We start from the raw sequence: 10,941 nt of genomic DNA on the forward strand, positions 1-10,941 counted from the left end.
GTCCATTCCAGGCCTTGAACGTACATGGAAATAGGCAGATCTTTGCGAAGGCTATGCTGATCATCTCAGAAGCTAAACTTGCTTTCGCGCATAAGGCCCATATTGATAATTCCGGGACGACGGTATTATACAGCTGAAGAACTGAAGGATATCAACAATATGATGACTTCGCTACCCCTGCCCTTAGCCATGTACCTTGAGTGCATCGGCAACGTCAATAAGAGTGACGGTATCGTCACACCTGTGCTTGCCGAACATCTTGACGGCCAGTTGAGTGGTGTGCACCACGGCAGCTGCTTCCGCTGCTTCGGATTTTAAGGGCTGGAGTACCCCAGGCTGGAATGGTCTTCCAAGTCGCTCAAGAACTTGTTGACCTTCCAGGTATCGCCTGGGAAGAGTTTGTTTCTCCATCGGTTGGTCAGATAAAATACTTAATGGAAATTGAAAAACGGTAGGCCGCTGGTGCTCGGACTAACTCCGGGTGCTGACCGCCTTTTCCATTTTGGTAAATTCAGAATTGAATTGAAAATTTAAGGCTCCGACTCCCAGTTGTTTTCTGAGATGTATGAAATCAAGGAGGCCAATATTTAAAACGAATGATAGAAAAAGTAATACTTTTTCGGTGTTTGGAGTAGCTACTGACGCTAACACCTCGCCAAGTGAGGTCTCGGGACCATATAAGCCTGGGAAAGTCTCCGACACTAACATCTAGCCATGCGAGACTGAATATCGATAGAATTCAATTAAATAATGGCAAAATAGAGGAAATTGGCCAGCTGCAGACTAGGAAGATAATACAAAGAAAAGTCAAAACAAGGGCAAGTGGTCAGAAATATACTCTCAGACGGTATAACGAGCTGTAAACCATCGAAAGGACCTCAATCGACCGGAGGACCATCTCTGATGCACCAACGGTCGACTGGAGGATCCCACAACTTTAAGTTTTGACCCTACTCCGTCCATGGATGGCTTAAGAAACAAAGAGGAGACTCGATTTACGTGTACCCTTGACAGCGTTCACTATCGGAAAGAGGTACACAACACGCACACCAGACACGAACACAAACACGAGTGCGAAAAGCCCTGGCGAGTGTCTTGTTCTGAACAGGACCGCGGTTTTAACCGGCAACTCTAACGAGAGTCTTGAACTCATCAGGACCGCAGTCGCCAATGAGGCTCCTGCGCGAGTCCCGAATTAGGAGACCGCAGCCTCGACGAAACAACTAAAGTGTATCATCCGAGCCTAAGGTTCAACGATAAATCTAAAAGGCGTATAGCTTAAGACTAGACATCGTACGGGTGCTGACTACGATCAGGCGCATTAAGCGTCCGAAGCCAGATCAGGGACATAATCCTAAGTAGAGATATGCAAATCGTTGAAGACTGATAATTAACGACGATCTAAATACAAAAAAGGCCTCACTCTGTAATACCAGCAGAATGAGACCCTGACATGTATATCTCTACAGTGCTCACTGCAGAAATAGAATCTGCCGGAAACGGCTCTAGCGAGTGTATCCCTGCGTCTAGCAGCTGGAGACAGCGGTCCTGGCAGGGCAGCGTTGGTGCGCGCTGATGGGAGCAACGATCCCATCGTCCCGAGGTAGAAAAGCATCAAGAAGCAGAGCGGCGTTCGATGCGCGCCGATGGGAAGTGACGACCACACCTTTACTCCATGTATGAAGCATCACCACCCCCCCCCCCCCCCCCTCCCAGAAATCCAATTTATCATGATAGCCACACCCAACTTTAAATATTCCGGAGGTAAAATAGTCTTCCATTCGGATCGTGAGGGCAGAGCCAGGCGAGGCGATCATGGCCAGCGAGACTTTGGAAAGGTCTCTAGGTTTCAGCCTTCGCGCTGTTGTAATCCGGTTAAGTAGATGCGACGAAAGACTCAAATCAGATCCGGAATCTTTGGCTGAGTCAAATACAAATAGGGACCGAAATCAAATTAGAAATGTTAGCTCCGCGAACCCCTCCGCGATCGCGATCCCACAATGCCCCAGCGCGTCCACGTCCGTTACTGATGTAGCTCAGGCGTCGACGTCGACGTCCGCGATCCGTACTGCGGTCACGGGAATTAGGATACTGCAGCTGAATATGCAACGTTCAGCTGCAGTCACAGGACAGGTACTTCAGCTCACTGCACATAAGTGCCTACACGTTCTTCTATTGCAGGAACCATACGTCAGGACACTGGGCGTGAAGCATACTATTTGTGGATTAGGGATCGGTATGACAGTGGCGGCTGTTATCGAAATGATATTTGTCTCGCAGCTTAGTACGGCGCACTGTGTTTGTGCGGAAGTGTTGGTATACGTTGCATCGTGTTACTTCCAGCTCTGCGACGATATCGAGATGCACCTCAGGTACCTCAAAATGGTGTTTCATGCTCTGAGGGGGAAGAGACTCCTAGTGTAGGTAGAAGGTGCAGTGATTGTGCGACGTGGTTTTTTTTTGAGAAATAGGGTTAAAACTCTGGTTTAAGAGATAAGTGCAGGAGTTCATTAATCCAGGCACGAGGCGGAAGGCTGTAAGTGTTCGAAAGAGATCCCGGCTTTCTGCTGTCAAGTGCGAGGATGACCATAGCAACGTTTTAGTCGATAAGAGTCCGACATAAACAGTCGCGTATGTCCTTGTGACCCCTTCTGGGACCGAGTTCCGAATAGTCCGACATAACCACGGATTTACAAAAAAATCCATGGTAGCAATGAAGATTTCCCAGGGTGAAAATAAAGGTTAGATTAGGTAACCCGCCCAAGAACGGTGAGCAGGTAGATAAATAACGCTGCCCACCACTCCTGTGAGCGGAAAGTTGCCCCGCGTCCTTGGTAGGCGCTCGTCTGCCTGAGACCGCCCGGCTGCGGCTACGCCTATTGTGTGCGATGCCACGAACGCGGGGCAACACAATACTCAACGGTGAGAAAGGAAGAAAAAGGAAAGCAAAACTAAAAATAGGATAGAATAACCTTTGGGCAGTGCTATACAAATAACATTTTGAATTTTACCTTAGCAATAGCTAGGCTGTTTAATTACGGATAAACAATTTCTTATCTAACCAACCGTTTGAAATCATATAGAATAACATTAGTCGTATACAACACAAATAACATTTTAGAACACATTCCAACAGTCTTAAAACCGGCTATAGCCGAACACATTAATAACAATATTGCAGCCGTTCATCCGATAGTTTAAAAACCATCTACAATATAGTTCGGACACGGAACCAGTACGCACTACTACATTAAAGACGGTCAACTCGCGTAAAAACAATTTTTATACAATCTATTCATTATAACGACGCACAATAATTACAGGGCAATATATTAGAAACGATATTTCAGTTTTCTCTCTGATAATTTAAATACTAACTACAATAGAGTGCAGTCCAACCACTACAGCTAGTAAGGTGTACGTATATATACTCTGCAGCATTCCAGATGCAAAAAGAAAAGGTTGGGTTGGGTTGGATTCTCGAGGTGACATCGGAAGAGTACGGATGTGTTTTATAATCGCTCCGCATAATTTCGATTTTCGAGTAGAATTCGCAAACTTCAGAACTCAAGCGAGTACTGATACGGCAAAGGTAAGTATCGCGGGGAGACCAGGCGAAAAAATCTGGTAATCGCGCGGTAATTAGGGCGGAAAATAGCGAATTTCGTGCGCGAATTCGCTATTTTCGCGGGTGTGACATGTGCGTGGTCACTTCGCGATTCGAAACATCGTTTTCGAGTCGAGGAGGAGGCCTGCAGGGTTACAGGAGGAGGCGAGAGGAAGGTAAGTATCATCAAGAGACAGCTGAGCAACTCAAGGAAGTACAAAGTGTGTGAAAAGTGCAACAAACTGTGGAAAAAGTGAAGAAAGGTGTTGTGACGTCACGCGGCCATTGCACGGCTGTGGCGTGGTGTGCGTGCGTGTGTAACGCGGTAGATACATAATTCGTACTAAATTGCAAAAGAATTGAGACTGTATAAGTTCGTGTAAAAACGCTAAACATTGCTAAATCCTTAAAAGGGGAAATAGTAAGCTAAAAGTGAGACAAACTTTGATAAATAACCGAGTAAAAAGGTGACGGTAGCGCCAACACGCGTTCACTTGTGTTAAACTCTAATCTCGAAAACAAAAGCCTTGTCTACGAAGGTATAAGAGAGAGAGAGAGAGAGGGGGGAGAGAGAAGGAGAGGGGGAGAGAGAGAGAGAGAGAGAGAGAGACTGTAACGCGGAGAACAATACGAAAGCAAACTTCACTAAAAAACTTATGACAAAATAAATTGTAAAATAAACGTGATTCTTTGGAGACTGAGCGGGATAAAATAATTTTCTGCTCCCCTAAATAACCCAAGTTTTGGATCCCTTGAGGGCCTGGGTGGGGGGAAAAAGGACACAACACCGTAAAATTTTACTATTATAAAAACAGATAAAGAATAATAAAATAGTAACAAATAAGAAACACAATTTGCATTAAAAACTCAGAATAAGGGGCGTGAACGCAGGACGCATAATAACGGGATCACTGACCGCGTGAGCGACTGTTTACATAACAGGTCAATGACCAGCATAAAAAATTACAACATAATTGCGGTATCAAGAACGGTGAACGAGACTTTGACAAAATCTGCGAGGAAACGCGAATAATAACAGCGCCTCGCGGTACGTTATAAATCTCGTACATTAGTCAAAGATAGAAGCTAAGTTAAAGCTAAAAGCAAAAACTTAAAAGGTAGAAACTAAAAATCTGAAAACTTACAATATAAAATAAAGTAAAACCAGAAAAGAGGTACGCGACGCTAAAACGGGCATAAGAGCAGGAGACAGTAGTGATAACAAATACTAATTCAAATATTAACATTGGAACGATAATAATAAAAATAAATAAAGAATAAAATTATCAGTGTAAAGAAGTTAAGAAGCCTGCTTACCGTCACCAGCAAAGAGGCAGTGAGAGGTGTCGCGACAAAGTCCTTATAAGTGTAAATTAAACAAATAAGTAGATAAACACAGAAAGAACTTAAGACTAGAGGAGAAAAAGAATCTGGCAATAATAATAAGCATTAGACGTTAGTGCACGCTGATATTAAAACGTAATAACAGTAAAACGCAGAGAAGCAAGAGAAGAAGGTAACAATGAAGAGCTGTGAGAATTTCGTTTGCTTCGAAATCGTTTTCAAGTCCTTTTAGCAGTACAGTTTGATTTTTTTCATTTTTTGGGGTGAATGTATAATATCCTATGTTGTTGTTTTTTAGAATGTTATAAGCAGCCTTATAGGTTTCTATGTTTTTAGTATGTAATGCGTGTTTGTTTGTGTGAATGCGTTTAATGTGGAAGTCGGGAAGCTGTTGAGATTAATTCTAATGTTCTTTTAATGGGGGCGTTGTGGATGATGATGGGGGGGGGGGGGGGGGGGGGTCTGGTGTCTGTGTTTGCGCTCGAGATCGCGGGTGGGGTTGTTCGGGATGTGGGCTGTATACCTTGTCCTGTTGTCACGTTTTTTTGAAGTCTTCGGCTGGTGGGTTTGGGTACTTGTGCTTGGTGTCTGCTGCGAGGATGTGTCGCACCTTCTTTTTGAGGCTTGTTGGGGGAGGGGGTTTGTCGGCCGCGGGCCCGTTTGATGCCTGTCCCGTTGTCGGAGAGCTTTGCTGGGGGTTTCCGTCTTTCCTCTTTGTGCCTGTTGAGGATTCCTTTTCTACGCTTTTTCTGGGTGTCCTCCTTGGGGACGTAACCATTGTCCACGATGTGTCCTTTGGGTCTTTTGTCTGGGAGTCCAGGTATTGAAATTCCATTTCTTCTGAGGATTTGGTTCTTTTTATGTTTGGAGTTTTTTCGCCCAGGGGCGTAGGTGTTTTTTCATTTTTGTGTTTTTCGTCCAGTAGTATCTGTATTTGGTGCGATAATTGTTCTATTAGTTTTGTTAATTTTTTATTTTCATTTAATAATTCTTCATAGGTTGGTGTGGTGGTTTTTTCTCCTTTGTCTTCTGATTGCTGTTGTTGTGATGGTTTTTCCATTGGTTCGGTCGGTTCTGTGCTGTCTTTTTGGCTTTTTGCAGTTAGGTTGGGCGCTGGATTCAATCTTTTTATTTGTTTTTTTCCTTTTAATTGTTGATTTAGGATGTGTTGCTTGTGTGCTGTTTTCTGATTCTGGTATTTTAGACTCCTTGATTAGTTTAGTCAGGTTTACTAGTTTAATCTCTTCTTGTTTATTATTGCTTGTATTTTTTGATGTATTGCTTGTTTTCATTGTTCTTGCATTTTCAGTTTTCCCCTCTCTGGGGAGAGGGGATTCCTCCTTTGGGGGGTGCTCTCTATTTCAGAGAGCCCTCCGTTTTTTGTGTATATATGTGAGAGATTATTATTATTTGTAATTACAAAACACTGTGATTTCATTGTGGCGGCACTTCACTGCACTGACACTTTTTTTTTTTTTTATCCTTTCGGATAACAATTTCTTTTTTTTTCTTTCCTCACGCTTTCACTACTGATCGGTTTCTATTACCTTAGCTTTCCCTGGAATTCGCACTGACCTGGGAGACGTCCGCCTCGCTCGAGTGTCAGAGAAAAAGTGCTCTCAATCAACTAGGCCAATCCAATCGCCAGAGACCTAAAGATCTAATACACTATTGGTGGTTAAGACTAATATATAATAATATATAAATAAGGCGAAACCTTAAAACTTAAACTAAAAGTAATAAAATAATAATAAATAGTAAATAGGGTTTAAACGCGAACTGAAGCACACGATACAGTCAATTACATCTATGCCAGCTGCAGAGAACACAAACTCCAACGATGTATAACGCAGGAGAAAGGAAGCTGGTTATGGTAGAATAAACATACAGAATCTGTTAACTCTACAAAACAAAAATAACGAAGAGTTAAAACTGGAGAAAATAAAGTCATAATAAACGCTAAGTGAGAAAAGGTGGTTACGAGAGTAGGGTAGCTTACCGTAGAAAGATATGCGGTAGGACAACCGAAGAGGAGGAAGCGTACACGTACTATGCATATGTGCGACAGGTGTTATTTGATATATTGGCTGGATCTGCGACCTGTGAGCACTAGAACGGTGGTAGACCTGCAATCTGATCATATAAAATAGCACCTGAAAAGAAAGAAGACGTAAATTACAAACTCAGAACTTTGAAATTAAAGTAAGTGATAAATTAAGAAGTAGGGTTAGGGTAGTAGAACAACAAACTGTGTTATTGCATCTATTGTTGGTCAGTACTGCTCGCCAAAGAGTACCTTCTATCCATTAAGGGGTTATTGAAGGCAACAACTCAGGGGAAGTGTGAAGGGGCTGAAAGAAATTAGGTTAAAACTGTTGTATACTTAATAAGGGCGAAATCAACATAAATAGTTATTAAACACTCGTGTAAGAAGACTAGAGTGTGTATAACACGAACACTGGGTGCCTGTGGTGTATAACGGACTTACCTGTGGAATAATAAACTTTGCGTATAAATAATAACTGTACGAAGTGTTTCCAGGTGGTGGAACGCTAACTGCAATTCTTTTTACATGCAAAGTTTTTTACATGCAACAACGTAAAAAGCGGCCTGCAAATAGTTGAAACTTTAAAAGCTAGTAACTCCCCAGAAAGAACCTTAGTTCCTTTTGCAAAAAGCATAATAAAGAGGGCAAAGGAGGCGGAAAAAGCCAGAAACATGGCTTCCCCGTCGTCCTATCGTCCGGAGACGGAAGAAGTCAGCGACGACCCTACTGAATTTAACTGCGGGGAAGACTTCGATAAGGAGTTTCCGCCGCTGTATAGATTTGGCACAAATGAATTAGAAGAGGCAGGAGAGGACTCTGAACAACTATACGTGGAAGAAGAGAAATACATGGAAGAGTCTCGAGTAGCAAGGGGAAGGAAAGCCCCGAAAAGAAGAATTACCACGGCTTATACCAGCGACTCCGAGGAGTCGGTTAAGTCCGTGGTCATAAGGAGCAAAACGGCGAGCCCAAGGAAATCAGGAGCCACATCGAGTAAATCAAAGTGCTCCAGAAACGCCGATAAATACAACAAATATGAAAAAGACACGTATGTCGGGAAGGACAGGGGAGAAGAATGGTCCGAAGAAGAGGAGGAAATTGTCTTCGGTACCGCTGTTTCCCCGAAGTCGAACAGAAAAGAGATAACCGAGGAAGAAAACCAAGCGAGGATTATGGCCAGAAAGGCATCCTTGGCTGAGTTAGGAGCGTGGGCGAAAAGAAACGCCACGCAACTGCAAAGAGCAGCGTATATTTCATCGAACCTAAAAGGAACGGTCAAAAAAGACATCCGTGTGAATGCCATCCACATGGATGTCATTACAGATGAGCTGGCACATAAACTCAGCGAGACAGCAACCGATAATGAGACGGGAAACGATACCGAAGGCGGTATAAGTTTCTTAGCTGCCGAAAACGTGCAGCTTAAAAAACAAATTTATATACTAAGCGCGAAACTCGCAGAAGTAACGGACAAATTGTCCAAATTGTCCGAGGTGACTAATGAAAAAAAGAACAAAACGGCAAGAGTCAATAACAGCCGATCTTCCCCAGGCGGAAGCCCAAAAAAGGGGAAAGAAAAACCGCCTGTGAGGCAAGAAGAGACGACGCGCGCGGAGGATTTTCCCCTAAGTGCGATCCTAGCGCATATAGACGCTCTCATTTCTAGTAGATTTGAGAAGCTAGAAAGAGAGAAGGTAAACATCAAAAAGAACGAAAATCTGCAGAGGGAAGCTGTCGCAAGTATGGCGAACTCTGTTAAGAGAGGAAAAATTGCTGAAGACAGCAGAACACGTGCAGTTGCAGCCCCTCACAGGTTGATGCGCCCGGAAACAAGCGTGAAAGCGCAGAAAACAGAAGAGGAAAAAAGGGTGAAGAAAGTTAAAGATGATTCACCCTCAAACAAAAGGATGCAAGACATCCAAAGAAAGGTGAGAGAATCTCCGGCGGCGAAAGTAGCCGAGAAGAAAGTCGAGGAGGCTAGAAAAGCCTCCAAAAATGACAATGAAACCCCATGGACAAAAGTGGTGGGGAGGAAAGTAAGAAATCCGACAAAGTCGACACAGAAAACCGTGCTGGATGGAAAGACGGTGAAAAAGGACGTAGTAAGAATGGAAAAAACTACGGTACTAAGGAAAGAGACGCCGAAACTGGCGAAAGTACCAAAAACAGCGGCAGTGGTGATCACCGTTCCAACGAATAACGGTGACGCCAAAATAACATCTTATGCAGAGGCGATGGCCGCTGCAAGGGAAAGAGTAAAACTTGAGGAAATTGGCATACAGGCGGTCAAGCCAAAGAAGGCCAGGACAGGCGGTCTAATCCTGGAAATAACAGGAGAAGATAAAGAGACGAAAGCCGCAATGCTTGCGGAAAAACTGAGAGAGGCGCTGAACGAGAACGGTGTGAGGGTCTCCACACCAACAAAGAAGGAGGAACTACGCCTGCACGGGATAGAAGATTCCATCTCCAGGGATGAAGTTCTCAAAAATCTAGCAATGGTCGGCGGATGCGCGGAAACTGAGATAAAAACAGGACCGTTAAGGCGCACCTATACGGGACTTAATACCGTGTGGGTTCAATGCCCCATTGCAGCAGCGAGAAGGATCGCCGAAAAAGGTAAAGTTACCATAGGATGGACCACATTGAAGGTTCAGATCCTAAACGCAAGGAGAGAAACCTGCTTTAAATGCTGGGGATCCGGACACGTTGCACAGATGTGTACGGCACTGGTGGACCGCAGCGAGCTCAGCTACAGGTGCGGGAAGCAGGGGCACCGAGCAGGTCAATGCAGAGCCGTAAAGGCTAATTCCGCGGTTTGTAGCGCAGCGAGGCGCCCGGCGGGACACAGGGCCGGAAGCACTGCCTGCGGCGCCCAGGCCAACTCGAAGAAAATAACTGTTAAAAACACGGTGAACCCCGAAGACGAGGAGCCTGTGAAGAATAAGAACAGTAAAATTGACGGATTACAGAAGATAACCAAGTTTTTTCGCAAGACTGAGGCCAGAGAAAGAACGGATAGCGCAATTCCGTCCACCAGCAAGGGAACTCGCGTCGAAAAAATAGAAGACAATGCGGCAGGAATCGCCGTGGAAAACAGATTCGCTGCACTCGAAATTGAGGAATATAACAGAGAAAGAGACGTCAGCCAGGAGGAGGCTAATGGATACGGCATAAAATTCGCCGCTCCGAGCCATATCCTCCAGGTGAACGCAAACCATGCGGCTAAAGCACACGATTTGATAATCAGCGAGATGAAAAACCATAACGTTGAGCTGGTTATCATTGCTGAACCATACCGCGTTCCCGAAAATCCATATTGGATCGGAGCCAAGGATGGTAACGTCGCAACTGGACAATGCACACCAACGACGTACAAGCCAATTACGCTCCTGGCAGAAGGAGATGGCTTTGTTGCGGTGAACTGGAGCAACTGGTTGGTTATGGGCACTTATGCACCACCGAGTTGGCCTATAACTAAATTTGAGCACTTCCTGGAAGAACTGGAGGCGATTTTGAGCAATATTAATGTTAAAAACCGCCCGGTGCTCATTCTTGGAGATTTTAATGCACACGCGGAAGCGTGGCATTCAAGAAAAACAACCAAGAGAGGTGGCCACTTGCTCTCGACCACAGGGCGAGAGTATAGTGGACATCTCTTTTGGAAACGCCATTGCAGCGAGAAGAACTATAGATTGGAGTGTTGACATGACAGAGAGCCTGTCGGATCATCGATATATTCGAATACAGGTATCTGCGACCCAATCAATCGGCCCTATTATCCGGAATAACCAACCGAAAAAATGGGCCGTTAAAAAGCTTGACGAAGATATGTTGCAAGCCGCAGCCATCGCTTCCACATGGATAACGGTCGACGAAGGACCCGTAAATGTGGAAAAAGAGGTCGAAGATTTGATTGACTCATTAACAGCGGTATGCGATACAT

This window comes from Xylocopa sonorina, unplaced genomic scaffold (assembly GCF_050948175.1).
Source record: "Xylocopa sonorina isolate GNS202 unplaced genomic scaffold, iyXylSono1_principal scaffold0014, whole genome shotgun sequence".
NCBI classification, from domain to species: domain Eukaryota; kingdom Metazoa; phylum Arthropoda; class Insecta; order Hymenoptera; family Apidae; genus Xylocopa; species Xylocopa sonorina.